Source organism: Oryctolagus cuniculus, chromosome 3, assembly GCF_051225735.1.
Source record: "Oryctolagus cuniculus isolate XC-2025 breed Fujian yellow rabbit chromosome 3, ASM5122573v1, whole genome shotgun sequence".
NCBI classification, from domain to species: Eukaryota; Metazoa; Chordata; class Mammalia; order Lagomorpha; family Leporidae; genus Oryctolagus; species Oryctolagus cuniculus.
Genome location: NC_142869.1, coordinates 79,056,756 through 79,075,352, shown reverse-complemented (window position 1 = coordinate 79,075,352; position 18,597 = coordinate 79,056,756). Strand labels below are relative to the sequence as shown.

General features: G+C 36.6%; 1 protein-coding gene across 3 annotated transcripts in view; it reads right to left on the bottom strand.

Annotated features, from left to right (window-relative positions):
- The window catches only part of KCNH7 (potassium voltage-gated channel subfamily H member 7), a 512,838-nt gene that overhangs the window by 164,545 nt on the left and 329,696 nt on the right, over positions 1-18,597 (bottom strand). The window lies entirely within an intron of this gene.

Below are 18,597 nucleotides of genomic sequence, written 5' to 3'. Positions count from 1 at the left end.
AATTATCCTCATGAGAATCTGATGAAAATCCTGGCTCTCTCCTCTAAAGGTACACAAATACATACACACAATTTGCTTATGAGTGCAAAGGTGAATAACAAACTTCCCTCCCCCAACCAGCACTCTTTCCCATTGACCTCCTGAGATAGCCCCTTTGGATTAACTGATTCTTAATATTTTCTCCAGGTTTTAATTTCTTCACTTACATGCTTGTGCTAGTCATTTTCTCATAAAATATACTGATTACAATTATATTTTCCACTCCTACAGTAATAGGGCTTCCAAAAAGGGCTTTACTACACTCTTCCGATTTGAGAAGACTAAACCAGTCTGACCTTTCTCTCTCTCTCTCTTTTTATCTCTCTCTCTTCTATAGCCTCTTCTTTCCTTTGGGAACTGGTTCTCCTTTACTGGAGTTTGATAGAAATTTATACCATTTTTTTACTTCTAACAATTCTTCCAATTTAAGAATATATTTGGTAGCATTAGCAACAATATATTTCTTGTGAAAAAACAAGCATTTTCCATCTATTTTAAGCAAATTTCCTCACAATACAACTGTAAATTCCCGATCATGTTCTTGTTTCAATTTCTCATTATTTCTACACACTTTTAGAACTTTGTTGAGTAATTTACTACCACAACCATTTCAAACATAAATTATAAGCATCTTATTCTTGCTTGGATCTGTGTAGTTGAATTATGGACAATTACATTCAAACAGTAATGCAAACTAGAGACTACAGTGAGGTAAGGAGGGAGTGTGCTTATAGTGTGTGTGCGTGTGTGTGTGTGTGTGTCTGTGTGTCTGTGTGAGAGTGTGTGGGGGGGATAGATAAATAAGAGATGTTGTAAAGGCCAAAAGCTGAGATCCTTCCCCTTACAAAGGATTAGAGGTGGACGAAGGGTATCTTTAATGGATCCTTGAAAACAGACTGCAAAACTTTAATGTGAAGTACTCTCAGGAGATATATCTATAAGGAAGACAGGATTAGGAAGAGGAAGTTAACCTGCAATTCAGTGTGACAGAAGTTTCAGTCAGTCCTCCTGGGAGCTCTGGAGTTATGCCCAATAGAAGCAAGTATGTCTGACCTTTGTGTTCCTCCATCAGCCAGTCTCTGACTATAGCCACCACATAGGAGAGGCCACAACCTGGAGTAACACAGTTTCCTGCCTTTAACTATAATTCCAGAGAGAGGCAGAGCAGTGGAACCTCAGTATTCAGTATCTCCCACAGCTTGTAGGTATCTGGGTTGAGTGCCACAGTGCCCAGTACCAAGATATAGTGACAGTCATTGTTTGTTTTGTAAAAATTATGACCTGAAGGGTGGGCATTTAGCATAGCAGTTAAGATGTCACTTGAATTGCCTCAATTCCTTATCAGAGTGCCTTGGTTTCAATGTTGGCTCCAGTTCTTATTCCCACTTCCAGTAAATGCACACTCTGGGAGGAAGTAGATGATAACTCAAGAATCCGGGTCCTTGCCACACATGTGGGAACCAGGATTAAGTTCTAGGATCCTGGCTTCAACCTGGCCCAGATCGAGATATTTCAGGCATGTGAGGAATAAATGTAAGAGCCCCCCCTTTCTCTTTCTCTCTCTGTGTGTTTGTGCCTGCCTTTCAAGTAAATTACAAAAATTTAAAAAATCAATATCTATGATCTGCATTAAGACTGCTTGTGGCCGGTGCCGCGGCTCACTAGGCTAATCCTCCGCCTTGCGGCACCGGCACACCGGGTTCTAGTCCCGGTCGGGGCGCCGGATTCTGTCCCGGTTGGCCCTCTTCCAGGCCAGCTCTCTGCTGTGGCCAGGGAGTGCAGTGGAGGATGGCCCAAGTGCTTGGGCCCTGCACCCCATGGGAGACCAGGAGAAGCACCTGGCTCCTGCCTTCAGATCAGCGCGGTGCGCCGGCCGTGGTGGCCATTGGAGGGTGAACCAACAGCAAAGGAAGACCTTTCTCTCTGTCTCTCTCTCTCACTGTCCACTCTGCCTGTCAAAAAAAAAAAAAAAAAAAAAAAAGACTGCTTGTCAGATATCACACAACATGTAGGAATGTGTGAATTAGCATCACTGTACTTTTCTAAAGTCAGGGTACTTACAAATTGGACATTTAAATTGGTAGGCTTAAAGCCAATGGTAGGGGAAGGCATTTGACTTAGCAGGTAGGATGCCAGTTAAGATGCCCTCATGTCGTAGTGTCTGGGTTTGATTTCCAATTCCGGTGCCTGAGTTCAATTTCTTCCCCTTGCAGACCTTGGGAAGCAGCAGTGATGGCTCACATAGTTGGGATCTCCACTGCCCTGTGGGAGACCTAGGTTGAGGACATAGCTGTCAGCTTCAGGCCTTTAGGAAGTGAACCAGTAGATGGATGGTCTGTGTTTATCTCCATCTCTGCTCACTTTCTAGCATGTTCTCTCTCTCTCTTCATTCTCCCTCTCTTTCTCTCTATTAAAAATAAAATGTGAGAATTTTCTCCAGCTAGATAATTCTAGATGTTTCGAGAAGCATGACTTTAATCCCTAGTCAGGAAGAGCAAAAAAGCAAATTCAGTAGGAGAAACAGAGACAATGATTGGCATATCTGTCTTTTCTTCTTAGAAATAAAATGTCTGTAGAGGCACCTCTAAGAAAATAAGCTTTTCTACACTTCAGTATGTAGGCAGTTGTATGATACCAAGTATGGGCTGCTGGAACAACTCAGAACATTGTCTAAGAAGGCTCTAGTCAGCAGACAGATTGGGGAAAAGTACCATTCAGTGTGAATGTCATATTAACCAAGTGGCTACACTGCTTGCTGGGTGATAAATGGGCCAGCATAGCCTTTGTTGTCATGCAGTTAGTGATAATGAAAGATCATGAGGAAGCCCACTGACCTAGTAAACCTGAGGCTAAATACAGAGCCTCTTAAAGGAGCGCATGCGATCAGTAGATCAGTAATGTCTTGAAAGACTAAGAATCCTGTGACATCTCCTAGGGCAACAGACACCAGAGAAAAAGCAAGATGTTGCAATAAGGCAGTGAGTGTGGGCCCCAGTTGGAATCCTGAAGTAATGTGAGTCCTAAGGCGGAAGGCAGAGGTCAGGGAAAAGTTATTGCTTAAGCAAGGCATAAGAACAATCAGAGCGGCAGCAGCAACAGAGAACTTCCCTAGACTGGTTCTTAACAGCTGCTGCTGGCTGAGAGTCACAGCTTCCATCCTGGCTGGGTCATCATGAGAGCAAAGAAGCAGAAAACACAGATTTGGATAAGGGGGAAGGCGGAACACAGGATAGTGTGGCAGACTGCTTTCACCCACTCAAGGATAAAATCCTTCAGTGAGGAAGAATTGGAAATTAAAGTGAACATACCAGTATTGTGTGTGTAATTTATGCATCTATGTATTTAAAATAACTGCCTAATAAATGCTTGATTAATCCATACTGTTATTTTGTTTCTCATAGATTTCTTCTGTTTTCAAATGTCAAGTTAAAGGGCCCTTTCAAGTCCTGCAGCAATGTTAGCAACTTAACCTAGGTTGATTCAGGATGATCATAAGTCATTAGATTGACAGAAACTCTCCTGATGGGCTGTTTCAAACAGAAATGGGATTGACAACAGTTATCCAATGCTTTATGAATAGGACCTGTTCCCAATATGAGTGTTGCTAGGTAACAAAATCCTCAAATGATAAGCAAGGGGGGTGCCGGGTATAGGTATGCCTATTTGAGAATCACTAACATCCATTGTTAAGAATGAATAAAGCACACTTTTTCAGCTAATGGCGATTTTCTTGATCTTAGAAATATATACTTTGTTCAAATCCCAGGAGGGGAATTCTGATATAAAATTACATTACAACTGAACTCTTCCCAGATATCTTTCTGCTACCCTGACATGATGCCTTGTTGTGCATAAAATTTAATCTTTTAAAATGAAGAAACTTTCAAATGCATGATAATAGTAAACATTACTTCCATCGTAAACCCTTTAATTAAATTCATCTGAATAATAGATTGTTTCTATGTAATGTTTGCTGAGTGGGAAACTCTTCGTTACTACTGCAGCTCTTCATTGTTGAATTAAAGATTTTCACTCCAGTGGAGAATAGTTGAAATATTAAAATCTCTCTTATGTACTGGCTATACAGAGAATTTTTTTGTTCCTTAGCTTGAGGCCTGAAAACTGAGCCACAAATTTGAGGGAATAATGTAGTTATTGAAGCAAATGTGTATTTTATGAATTAATTATCCAGAGTGAGTTCAAAGCATATAAATACATTCTTAGTTTCTTAAATTAACTAGATAATTGTCTTTAAATTATCAACTGTATTTTGTATGTGTAGCTGTAGTTTTAGACAAAGCTTTTATAATAACTCAAATTTTTATTTACATAAGCTTAAAAGTAAAACTGTCTTTGATTTGGAGAGTGTAGTCGAAATCTTTTCAAAGATAACATAAACTTTTCAATTATAACTGAATAGAATTCCAATAATAATTTTTGAAAATTCTGTTACAACAAAATATAAAAATTCGATCCCTTTCTCACTTAATCTTATATTTATGATCAATTTTGAACTTAAACTGATCACTTTGACTAGTTTTAATTATCTTTATATACAGAAAACTTAGTATACTAAGTAAAGATTTCAACAGTTTGCACCCACACAGACGCACAAAGTATAAAGTATTTTTACCATTAATTCTCATAATACAACCCATTAAGGACAGAGATCCTACATGAGGAGTAAGTGCACAGTGACTCCTGAGGTTGATTTAACAAATGACATTCTTATTTATGACCTGAGGCTCTTGTCATGAGCTGCCAAGGCTATGGAAGCCTCTTGAGTTCACAAACTCTGACCTTATTTAGACAAAGCCATAATCAAAGTGGGAGTTCTATCCTCCCTTCAGAGAAAGGTACCTCTTTCTTTGATGGTCCGTTCTTTCCACTGGGATCTCACTCACAGAGATCTTTCATTTAGGTCATTTTTCCCACAGTGTCTTGGCTTTCCATGCCTGAAATACTCTCATGGACTTTTTAGCCAGTTCCAAATGCCTTAAGGGCTGATTCTGAGGCCAGAATGCTGTTTAGGTCATTTGCCATTCTATGAGTCTGCTGTGTATCCCACTTCCCAAGTGGGGTCATTCTCTTCTTTTTTAATTCTACCAATTATTATTTGCAGACACTGGTCTTATTTATGTGATCCCTAGGAGAGGGAGTAGGAGATGGGATGGTTTGCGGGTGGGAGGGTGGTTATGGGGTGGGGGGGGCGCTATAATCCCAAAGTTGTACCTTTGAAATTTATGTTTATAAAATACAAGTTTTCTAAAAAAAATTAAAAATCATATTATAAAAAATTTGAATTTAACATTTTTGCATTTAGTTGCATTTAAAATTCATTGTTATGGTTTTATCTAAATATTAGTTTAGACTATGGTTTTCATGGGCATCAGAATAATGTAAAGCATTTATTAAAACACAGATTGCTGAATTTCTCTGTTTCTCAGTTACTCTGTGTGGTACCCACAAACTTGCATTTTAAACATGTTGTAAGGCCATACTGATGATCCTCACTCTTAGAGAGCTATTGACTTGGAAAATCTGGCTAGTGATATGACCAGTGTGGCACACAGACAGAAGTGATGTACTGTAATCTCAAAGGAGTATTATTACTAAGGCAGCACAAAACCATAGTGGTTTTCAAGGAACCTCTTCTGAAATAGAGGATGTGATAGGAGACGAGGCTAAAGAAATGTCATGGTCTTTTGTACCAGGGAGTTTCAAAAAGCTCATGGAAAAACGGAGTTAAAAGACAACGCATTTTTCTTACATGTGGAAATTTTAAAAAGTAGCTAAGAAGGGAGGGGGAAAGACGATAGAGGGAGATTGGATAATGGGTACCAAGCAGTCAGTAGTAGCAAGTCCTGGTGTTCCACAGCACATGGGTAACTGTTATCCAGAAAAATGTGGGAAGAACTGGAAGGCAGTAGCTGGAAAGCCTCAAACATAAAGAAAAGATTGGGAAATGGGAAATCTAGTGTCCTAGATTGATTAATCCATGATCATATATATGTGTGTGTATATAGATAGATAGATACATACATACATACATAACATATATATATATAACATATTTATATATATATATATATATCCCTTAAGAATGTACAAGTATATTTAATCAAAAATTTAAAAGCCAAAAATGATACTGGGAATTATCTAAGAGTATTTTGGAGTCCCCTCCAGTTGTGCTCTCACAGAGCTTTGGTGTATTACATTTTAGACAACAGAGAATGATTTTAAAGGATATAAGCAGTGGAGTTCTGTAATCTGAGGCATGACACACAATCCTAAGGAAAAAAAGTTGAAATCAGGAGACACATTCATGAGATGATTATATCATCTCAGAAAATTAAGTGTTGAGAGTCTAGGCAGGACAATTAAAGCAGGCATTATAGCAGGGATAAGAATTATTCTTGATGTACTTTGACCACCTTTTAGTTGGCCAAAGAAGATTAGAGAGAAGGAGCAGTTTAGCACAGTGCCAAGGTTTCTGGTTTGAGTGGCTTGATGATGACACCCTTCACAACATGTGAGATGGAAGAGAATTTGGTGAGATGGCATGGATGGTAGCTGGAGATAGGAAGATAAGCTTTAGCTGGAAAAGCTAAATCTTCCAGAAATATCCAGTCTGCAGTTGGATATATGAGGTTCTAAGTAATAAAAAAAAAATAAAGAAATGTATGGGCTGGAGACACTGCTTTGTGAGAATAGATAACAAATGAGTTTGCCTACACAAGATGAATTGAGAAGACTAAGAAGAGGGAAATGCTAAAAACAGCTCATGTGTTTGAGAGTAAAAGGAACAAGGAAATGGCAGTTCCAGAGACTGGATGATGAGAAGGAGTGTGTGATATGGGATTTAAAAGAAAAAAGAGAAGGGAGTCTAACTGAATAAGGCACAGTCAACATAGAGGGTAATGTAGAGAGCACAACACAGAGAACTCAGTAATAATGGTCTAAAGAATGAAGGAAACACGGGAAACAGATAAGCACATGTGAAAAATCCAAATGTCGTAAGAAGAGACAAATTGCTTAGGTGAAGAAAATCACATACAAAAAATGAAGAGGAAGGAAGGAAGGGAGGGAGGAATGCAGAAAATTAGAATATGCAGACCTTTCTTAAGGGGGTGGTGGTGGCCAATATTCTGTTGTAGTGCATTGCAAACATGTGGGATGTGTAGCTAGATATTTATTTTTTCAGAATAAGCTAGATATCCTTGTAGTTTATGTGTGGTAATTGTCAATTTTTAAAATGTTGGCAACAAATTCAACTAATTAAAACTTTAAGAAATGTGATGTGACATAAACAAAATGTGTCTGTTGAAATGTGGGCTATTTATTCTTAGCAGCTTGAGAATGAGCAACAGAAGAAGGAGCAAGCAGAAGACATTGGCGAGAGGAGGCCATTGGCAAAGACAGATGTTGAAGGAATGGAGGAGGGCCAAGTGGAGATTTAAACTCTGGTTGGAATTTGTCACCAGGAGATGGCTTGTACTTGTTGAGGGTGCACTGGTAAAGGAATTTTTGCTAATGGACAACCACCCAAAACTCCCTCCCACCCTTACTCTTCCCACCCATCCACCCCGAATAGGGCTTAGGAGGTGAGGTTGTCAGTGGGGAGGGGGGAACAAAGAAATCATTCAGAGGTCACTTATGAAATGCTTGGTGCATTCTTGAACACTTTCTAGGAGTAAGGAATGAAGGATTTGAAAACAAACAAAAAAGATATCTAATGAACACTTTTGACATCGCAGTAAAATTATTTAATAACTTTCTGAGAATACAGAAAAATTAACCTGAGCCTGTTTTCTGCTAGGAAATGTCTAAATTCCAGTGAAATGTAAATATGTACTTCATGGCTTTGATAGTGATGGCAACAGTAAATTGAGTAGACTTAAATTTCAACAAAAAGTATTTCAAATTGATAAGAGGAGTGAAAATAGTATTAGCTAAAATATACTTGGGGAAATAGCTTTAAGACCACCTTTGTGATGGCTCAAGTTATTTGTCTTTAAAGCAAAAATAAAAATAGAATATATTCATTTTTAATTTAGATGTAAACATTTTTAAGATTTATTTATTTATTTGAAAGACAGAGTTACAGAGAGCAGAAGCAGAGAGAGAGAGAGAGAGAGAGAGAGAGAGCGAGTGAGAGAGAGAGGTCTTCCATCCAATAGTTTATTCCCCAGATGGCCACAAGGGCAAAACTGCACCAATCCAAAGCCAGCAGCCAGGAGCTTCTTCAGGGTTTCTCATACAGGTGCAGGGGCCCAATGGCTTGAGCCATCTCCCACTGCTTTTCCAGGCCATAGCAGAGAGCTGGATTGGAAGTGGAGCAGCTGAGACTCAAACCGACACCCATATGGGATGCAGGCACTGCAGGCGGCTTTACCCACTATGTCACAGCGCCACCTCTAGATGTAAATTGTTAACTCAAGATTTTTGTTTAAGCTCCCTTAATATACTCAAGAAAATTTTAGCAAATTAAAATGTGTGTTTATGTGAACCAGAATGTGATAGTAGACTCATGCTACATAATAGAAGAACTGTGAAAATCAAACACAGTTCAGTAACAAAATGAAATGTAGTGGGTTAAGCTCTGCTTCTGATGCCTACAGTGCCTTACAGAGTGCTGGTTTGATTCCAAGCTCCTCCACTTCGGGCCAGCTTTCTAACACACCTGAGGGGGAGCACATCATAAATCTCAAGTGCTTGGGTCTCTGTTACTCAGTGGAAGACCCAGATGGAGTCTGGGGCTCTAGACTTTGGCCTGGCCCAGCTCTGACTGGTGCATGTATTTGGAGAGTGAACCAGCAGATGGTAATTCTCTCTCTTTTATGGTTCCTACTTTCAGGTGTACAAAACTAAATAAACACTAAAACAATTAATTGAAATGCATGAGATTCAAATTAAAAAATTAATATGAAGCCTAAAAATATTTTAAATTGTAGAAATTTAAAACCATTCATACTTGAGGGCAATTAACTTAGACATTCTAATAGTATAAACAAAAAGCTTAATTTAATTATCTTTCTCATTTTGAAAATGTTTCATAGTATGACATGTTGCAGCAGAAATATAGAGAGGGTGTTTTTTCCATTGCTATTGGTTTCTTTGGATAAACTCCTTATATTTGGTAGCAAAAGTACAATTTTCTCTTCTACTCTGTATCATGTCTATTTTATAGACTTTGGAATTTTTACATAAGCAACTGGTGGAAAATGATGTTTAATTTTATATCTTATCTGATTTTTATATTTATATATTTAATTTGTTCATTTATTTAAAGGAGACACACAGAGGGGAGAGAGAGAGAGAGAGAGAGAGAGAGAGAGAGAGAGAGAGAGAGAAACTCCCATTCCTCCCATTCACTGGCTCACTATCTGTGCTGTGACAACGAGGACTGGGTCAAGCCAAAGCCAGGAGCTGGGAACTCAATCCAGGTCTCCCACATGGGTGGCAGGAACCCAATTATTTGACCCATTATTACTTCCACCTGGAGTCTACATAAGCAGGAAGCTGGAATCAGGAGTTAGAGCTGGGACCTGAACACTCTGATGTGGGACACGGGTGTCAAATTGCTAGGCTAAAAGCCCCTGGCTGTTATTTATATTTATTATGCAGCAATTAATTGACTCAATTGTGCAGTATTTATCAGTTTGACACAATTATCAAAATTACACTTTCTTCTAGATTTACTTCATTCCAGGGAACATAAGTCTTCTGTATGGCTTAGTCTTATATCTTCTGCAAATAATAAGTTTGTGAAAAATTTAGTTTGTTTAGAGAAAAATGCTCACTTAACTAACTTGTTCCTTATCCTGAAACTAAAAAAAAAAAAAGATTTATTTATTTATTTGAAAGGTAGAGTTACAGGCAGAGAGAGGGAAAGAGAGAGAGAGATCTTCCATCTGCTTGTTCACTCCCCGGATGGCCACATCGGCAGGAGTTGGGCTAATCTGGAGTTGGGAGCCAGGAGCCAGGATCCGGGAGCTTCTTTCAGGTCTCCCACATGGGTGCATGAGCCCAAACACTTGGGCCAACTTCTGCTGCTTTCCCAGGTGCATTAGCAGGGAGCTGAACTGGAAGTGAAGCAGCCTGGACTCAACTGGTGTCCATATAGGATGTGGGTGTTGCAAGTGGCAGCTCTACCCCATGAGACACAACGCTGGCCCTGTGTAACTAGATATTTTTAATAAGAATTTATTCAGCTTGATTTTTAATAGTAATATTTTGTGAGTTATTTTTCCTACTGTGTATTTAGCTCTTTGTCATTTCCTTAATCTTCTCAATTCAATACTCCACATTAAAAAATCTGTGCCTCTTTGGTTGTCACTTTACTTCTTTTTAGCTTTATTTTGTAATCACTGATAAATTTCCAGAGACTCACATCTTCTCAATAATATCCATTTCCCCCTTACTTCCATTTAAATGTTACCACTGTTGGATTACATACATTCATACACACACACACTCACACACAGTGCAGGGGGGGGACTTACATAAGTACTCACTGGTTAGATAAGAGATTAAACATTGATTAAAGGAAAAGTGTTAATCAAAAACTTGCTTTTGGAGCTGCTGTTATAGCATAGCTGAAAAAGCCATGCAGTGCCGGCATCCCATATGGGTACAGTTCCTGTATGTGATGATCCACTTCCAATCCAGCTCCTTCTTAATGCACCTGAGAAAAGCAGCAGCAGATGACCCAAGTGCTTGGACCCCTGCACCCACTTGGAAGACCCAGATGGAGTTCTAGGCTCCTGGCTTTGACCTGGCCCATCCCCGGCCATTACAGCCCTTTGGGGAGTGAATGAGCAGATGGAAGATCTCTCTCTCTCTCTCTCAAATAATATAAATAAATCTTTAGGAAAAACAAAAATAAACAAAGAAGCTCTCTTGCTTTTATGTAGACCACCATATACTTCTATTTAACCACACTTCCATTTCAGATCACTTTAAGTGATACAAAAGCTTAAGCTTGGACTGCGTTTTGAAATAATGATAGTACTATGTTGAAGGTCACGATGTGTCTGCACAAAGAAATATATCAAAATTTGAGCTTTCTCACTTTGTTTCTTTTACCTATCTCTCTGTAAAAGTCATGTTAGTAATAGCCAAACAATATCATTGTTTTAAACTGGCAGTATCACTATACTTTAAGAAAAAGGCATCAGTAGAGTTTGCCAAAGATGAGAAATAATATGAAGAAAAATTGGATAGTATCAAAAGCTACCAAGTAAAAATTGGCTCTCTTTAATTTTTCTGTTTGACTTAAGACCAGTTCTTCAAAAACTGGCAGTAGGTAACGGGAAATCCAGACATACAATGATAGAAGAGTGTCATCAAAACCAATATTCTGAGTGTAAGCAATGGACCTCTGTCATGTTCAGGAAGCAATTTGCTGTGCCTATTTGCACTCTTTCCAATAATTTCCTGAATGATTGACAGTGGCTGCTCAGGGAAATCACTCATGTTCACAAAATAAGGATCAGAATGTTTACTGAATTTGTGTAGATAACAAATTAACAAGCTTGTTTCTATAATTTACTTTTGCTAAATTACATACATTGTGTATCCTGGCAGCTTAAGAATATCTTACACTCAGGAAAACAAAGTTTCTCTTCTCTGCTGGCATTTTAGTTTCATATGAACACACTATGTTTTAATGTAGGCTCACTAGGCTAATCCTCCGCTTGTGGTGCCAGCACACCAGGTTCTAGTCATGGTCGGGGTGCCAGATTCTGTCCTAGTTGCCCCTCTTCCAGTCCAGCTCTCTGCTGTGGCCCGGGAGTGCAGTGGAGGATGGCCCAAGTCCTTGGGCCCTGCACCGTCATGGGAGATCAGGAGAAGCACCTGGCTCCTGGCTTCGAATCAGCGTGGTGTGCCTGATGCAGCACGCCAGCCACAGCAGCCATTGGAGGGTGAACCAACAGCAAAGGAAGACCTTTCTCTCTGTCTCTCTCTCTCTCACTGTCCATTCTGTCAAAAAAAAAAAAAAAAAAAAAAAAAAAAGAAAGAAAGAAAGAAAGAAAGAAAGAAAGAAAGAAAGAAAGAAAAAAAGAAAAAAAAACTCCATACTCTACCATTCTGCTGGTAGATTTTTCTCTGTTTCACTTCCAGCCAATCTGCTGGACCAGGCAAGACAACTACGCCATGGGAAAGTTTGAGAAACCTCGAGGAAACTAACTAGGCATGACCCCTGTGAAATTATCTTATTGAAGTTCATAATAGAAATAGAGGCTGACATTAACTAAAGTGTACTCCTAGCAATCATTCAATGACTGCATTTGTCAAAGGAAAAAATAACAAAACCACAACAGTCATCAACAAAAGCAACAATACTTTTGAATCTGATTTTTTTTTTTTTTTTGACAGGCAGAGTTAGACAGTGAGAGAGAGAGACAGAGAGAAAGGTCTTCCTTCCATTGGTTCATCCCCCCAAAATGGCCACTAGGGCTGGCGCGCTGTGCTGATCCGAAGCCAGGAGCCAGGTGCTTTCTCCTGATCTCCCATGTGGGTGCAGGGTCCAAGCACTTAGGACATTTTGGGCCACAGCAGAGAGCTGGACTGGAAGAGGAACTTCAGGGATGGAATCCAGTGGCCCAACCGGGACTAGAACAGGGGTGCTGGCACTGCAGGAGGAGAATTAGCCTAGTGAGCTGTGGCACTGGCCAATCAGAATATTTTTTATAGTATTCAATTTTGTTTTAAATCATCCGGGAGATTAAATTGATGATTTTGATACTATTCATTGTAAAACATTTAGAATATTAAATATAATATAGGATATTAAATCATATTACTTTAATGCATTTGTCCAAATATTTATTTAATAGAATACTGTTTCTGAGACATATCTAATTATCTAATCAATAATATGAAAAATTATCAGCTGATATTTATTTCGCTTTGTATTGTGCTTAGGTTTGCAACATAAGCTTTGGCTAACAAACTTGTTATTGTTATCCAAATTTATATTTAATATATCTGTTTCTTTTCTCAAATATTAAAATTTAGCAGTAAGGATTTCAGCTCCTCATAGATAATGACAAATGCATAAATTCCAGTTTTATCATGATCCTTCTATAAATGATAGAGATCAATAAGGGACAGGGGATAAAAGTACCCACAAACCATTTCTGTAGAGTAATGAAGACTTTACAAAACTATCCACACGTGGATGGGGAAGTAAATACTCATGACCAGCAGAATTGACTCAGGAGAGCACATGATAGTAGAGTTAAGCAGAAACTAAATTAAAATGGAAAAGTACACAAGAACATACGTCAAAGAGAGTTCACTCTCAAAAAAGCCACACACTGAGTAAGAAAGTCTGTGACATGAGTGATCACAGCACCATTTTCTGGAGAGACAAGACAGACACGAGCTGAAAAAGTACACAAGAATCCAGAGACCAAAATCAGTTACGTAGGAGTATCAAGGAGGCTGGCATCAGAATCCTCATCTGAAAAGAACTGAGGCAGCAGAGAATGAAACAAGGCAGTGAAATGTGGACCGAATCCATTATATCCGCCCAGGCTGTCCCCATGTGTCAGGGCCATAGAAAACCAGTGTTGAACATGAAAGAACTCTGAAAATATCTTACTCATGAACCTTTCCTAAATAGATTAATCTTTAATTAAGAAGCAGTGTTTGAGGAGCCTTTGGCAAAAAGACTTCACGTAAGCATCAAATGTTAGGAGTATTTTACTAGAAATTTAAGACCAAAAAAAAAAAAAAAAACCTGAAAAGTATATATGACTCAATTATTTAACAAGTTAGAAAAACCATGACCAAACCAAATGAGAGAAGGAAAAAAGGCAATATTTCACTGAGTATCTTGTTTGTACTTGATGGAAAACAAATGATATAATTTAAATTCACAAAGTGAATGACAATAAATAGAAATACTTAGGAACACAAAGATAAGTACAAAGAAAGATAATATTATTAAGTAAAATAGATTTATGGGAAGGGGAAGAAAAGACTTTTGAGCTTATTTTAAACTTTCTCAAAGTAAGAAATCAAAATATACTGTTTGAGGAAAGTGGGGAAGGATTAAGCAGTCATAGATGCTCCACTTCTAATCCAGCTCCCAGCTAATGCAATTCAGAAAGCAATAGAAGATGGCCCAAGTTCACGTGTTCCTACCACTGGTACGGGAAACATGGATGGAGTTCCAGGCTCCTGAATTTGGCCTGGCCCAGCCCTGGCCATTGTAGCCATTTGGGAAGTGAACCAGTGGATGGAAGATCTCTCTCCCTCCATCTCTTTCTCTTGTCTCTCCATCTTTTTCTTATACCTCTCCCTTTCAAATAAATAAACAAATCCACACTTGATCTTAGCCAAAAGGCTGAGAAGCAATATAAACAAATCTTAAAATTTTTCTTAGAAATTAATATAAAAGTCTACAAACTGTATGAATCAAACATGTTATTCCATGAAAGTAAAAGATGAATTTTTATGAAGATAATCATTAGAAAACAATAACAGTCAAAATACCAAAAGGAAAGCAAAAGCAGAACACAACAAGAAACAGAACATACAGTAAAAAGAAAACTAAAGCATAACATAATAAAATACTTTAAGAGAGTGTATTTGGGATGGGCATTTTGTGTAGATGGACATAAAACTCCATGGGATATTTGTGTCCCCTATAGTAGTGGCTAAGTTCCAGTCATAGCTCTGTTCCTAATCCCAGCTCCTTGCTGGGAGACAGCACATAATGGGTCAAGTAGTTGGGTTCTGCCACCCATGTGGGAGAATGAGATTAAGATTTCAGCTCTTGGTTCCAACCTGGCCAGCTATTGTAGGGCATTTGGGGAATGTATCAGCAGATTTCTATCTCTCTGTCTGTCTCATTTTCAAGTAAATAAAATAAATATATTTCTAAATTTTTAAAAGGAAAGAGTGCTTTAAACATAAATCAAATTAGCAGAAAGAAAATAATCAATTTTATCAATAAATATAAATACCTATTGCAGTTGAAAGAGAGATATTATGCTTGCATAAGCAACAAAGAAAAATCTAACTACATGCTGTATAAAAAAGATACAACTAAGACAAAGACTAAAAGATGTTTTAAAAATATGGCAATAAAATGGACAAAAGACTCAAGTGTCTTGATTTAAAGGTAGAATTTACATGGAAGCTATTAAATAAAAATATGATACCTTATAATACTAAATTTCCATTTAAATTAATATAAACTTATTTCTATGAATATCTATGGTATGTAAACATTTGTGAAATAAACATAATAATAGCCATCTTCACAAACAGAAATTATAGAACATACAAGGAGAAATAGAAATACCCTAATAATAGAAGACTTTAATACATTTTTGAAAATCCAACATATATCTGGAGGGTATAAAATAAGTAAGGATATAAAAGACATTGTAATAATAAGGTAGAATTTTTCAGATTAAATATCAATGTTTACACTATGATATTCTCTAATACAATCTTCTTTTCACAAATCATTCATGAAAATCAATCAGATAATAAACTACAAGATAAACCTTAGGAAGCTACAAAAGGAGAAATAAAAACAGCATTTTCTGAGTGAAAAACAATAAAACAAAAAATGATTAACAAAATTGTATGTTTAAAATAGTTTCCCAACTAGCAAATTTAAAACTCTCTATAACAAACAACTCTTGAGTTAGAACTAAGAGAACAAAAGCTGAAAATTTTTTTCAGAAAAAAATAATGAAAATATTACATATCTGAATCTATAGATTATAGTTTACACAGTGCTCAAAGGAAAAAATAGAGCTTCAAAGTCATATATCAAAAAATTGAAAAATTTAATAGTGGTGACAAATGCAACAGATAAAACTGAATTAATAAAGATAAACACAAAATTGGTAAGTTTGAAAACTAATAAAATTAACAAATCAATACAAATTTGTTCTTTGGAAAGCAAACTGCTAATTATTCAGAAACTTTAAATGGAGAAAATAAAAGAAATGAGTAATTTAAAGACAGAAATAACTAGAAAGAGAGGAAATCTTAAAAATATAAAAGCCTTCAGAATAGACATTTAGCCTAGCAGTTAGGATGCCTGTATCCCACTTTGAAGTGCCAGGGTTTGATCTTAGCTTCTGATTCTAGCTTCCTGCTAATGTACCCCTTGGCATCCGGGAGTGATGGCACAAGTAGTTGGGGTTTTGCCAACCATGTGCAAGACCTGGATTGCATTACACCTCCTGGTTCTAGCTCAACCTGCTCCTTGTGGATATATGGGGAGTGAACCAATGGATGGGAACTAGGAGCTAGTTTCCCTTTCTCGCTCTCTCCTTCTCTTTCTCTCTCTCCTTCTCTCTCTCTCTCTCTCCCCCACCTTCTGCCTCTCAAAACAAAAAAAAAATTAAAATACTTAAAGTTCAAAAATACAAACACTGCATAGAAAATTCTATTAATATAAATTTCCAAAATCTACATGCAATAAATAATTTTTAGGGAAACAATACAGAGTAAATGGAAGTGATTTAAGACTGATGATTTGGGTAGACCAATCTCTATAGAGAAAAACAAAAGGTTTTTCTAAAAGAAATGTTCTAAAAGAACATTCTAAAAGAATGTCATAAATAAATACCAGAACTACTTGACTTCAAAGGAAAATTATACCTAACCATTGTTAAGACTTTTTATTTTTAAGATTTTATATTTTTATATAAGATCTTATATTTTTAAGATTTCCTCTCTTTCCAGTTGTTTCTGTCTTTAAATTACTCATTTCTTTCATTTTCTCCATTTAAAGTTTCTGAATAATTAGCAGCTTGCTTTCTAAAGAACAAATATGTTTTGGTTTGTATCTCAATTATAGATATTCTTCAAACTCTTCAAATTGTTTCACAGCATAGAAAAACACAGGAGAAACTCCAGGATATTTTTGAAGGAATTATAACATTGATTCTAATACTTGAGAAAATTCCACAAAAATTACAGATCAATATCCCCAATGAATATAGATACAAACTCTAAATTATTGTTAAGTAAGAAAATCCAACAATACTACAAAATAAAACATGTCATATCCAAATATGGCTTCTTCCAGAGATGCAAGAATGGTTCTCTTTTGGTAACTCCATTTAAAATCTTGCCATAAATGTAATGAAAAGAATAACACCCTTACTCTCCTAGATGATGACTAGACATTTTACAAATTTCAGCACTCTTTTCGTAATACATGTGAGTCACTGAAAACTTCTTTAAAATTATAAGGCACAGGCAACTCAACCAATATGTCATTATATGAATCAATGAGGAACACTGGTGGCATTCATGTCAAAACCATAGGTAAGTCATGGTGTTCAGCATTTGTCTCCTTTAATGATATGCTGAAGATAGTAACCAGTACATTTAGATGGGAGTGGTAAATATATAAGAATTGGAAAGGAAATGTAAAATGATGTTTATTTTATAATATAGTACTTGAAAGTCTCCTGAGTCAATATGTAAGTGACTGCATGCTAGGACAAATCACTTAAGATAGGAGGATATCAAATTACTGTAATCAGAAAAAATCATTAGCCTTCATATATACGGAAAATAATCAGAATATGTAATAAAATAGCAGCAATAATAAAAATATTAAATAGAGGCAAGAGGGGAATTTTTTAAAATACTCATTAAAAAACAAAAATTGGACTGAAAAATGAAAATGCATATTAAATTCATGGATAGAATGACTCAACATAAGTCAGTTATCAATTCATTGTAAATTAAATTATAAAACAAATGTCAATCCAATAAAAATTCTGAAAGGATTTTTTTCTGGATGTAGACAAATTGTTCTAACATTCATATGGGAAAGGTTTCAGGAAATAACTTCTTGAAAATTAGTATCAAAAGTAATGGAGCTTTACCAATATTAATTGTATGTATAAAGGACGTGATTCTGAAGGGTGGCTCAAGCATCAGAACAGACTAGAAAATCCAGAAATAGACTTTGGCACATAACAAAGCTTAGAAAGTGATTGAAATGACATGTTAAATTATTAATGAATATATATAGTTTTAAATAAATGATTTTAAAACAGCTAGAGAGTTGTTGATAAAAAAGATAAATTAAATGTATACTTGTAATATACACCAAAATAAACTTAAAGTGGATCAAAGTTTCTAAAAAATGAAAAAATACAAGTTCTGGGGAGGAGGAGCATTTTATTTACATTGCAATGGTGAAAACTTGTGTAATTATGACTTAGAGATTCAGAAGTATCATAGGGAAAGATTGATAAATGTAGCTGGATTTACAAAAAACCTTTTATAAAACAAAAGTTACAAAAACATAAAAGATAAATTATTTTCTAGAGAAACTATCTACAATATATTATACAAATGGACAATAAAACGAAAAAAGTAGAAATTGTGCAGAGGAAATGGACAGTTGACAGAAAAAGAAAGGCCCATAGTACGTAACTATATGAACCTTACTCATAAGAAGGGTAGTATAAACTGAACTCAATTACCATGACAGACATAAAGAAGACTGATTCACTCAATTTGCCAGGTTTTGGGGTAGTATAAAACAGATCAAAG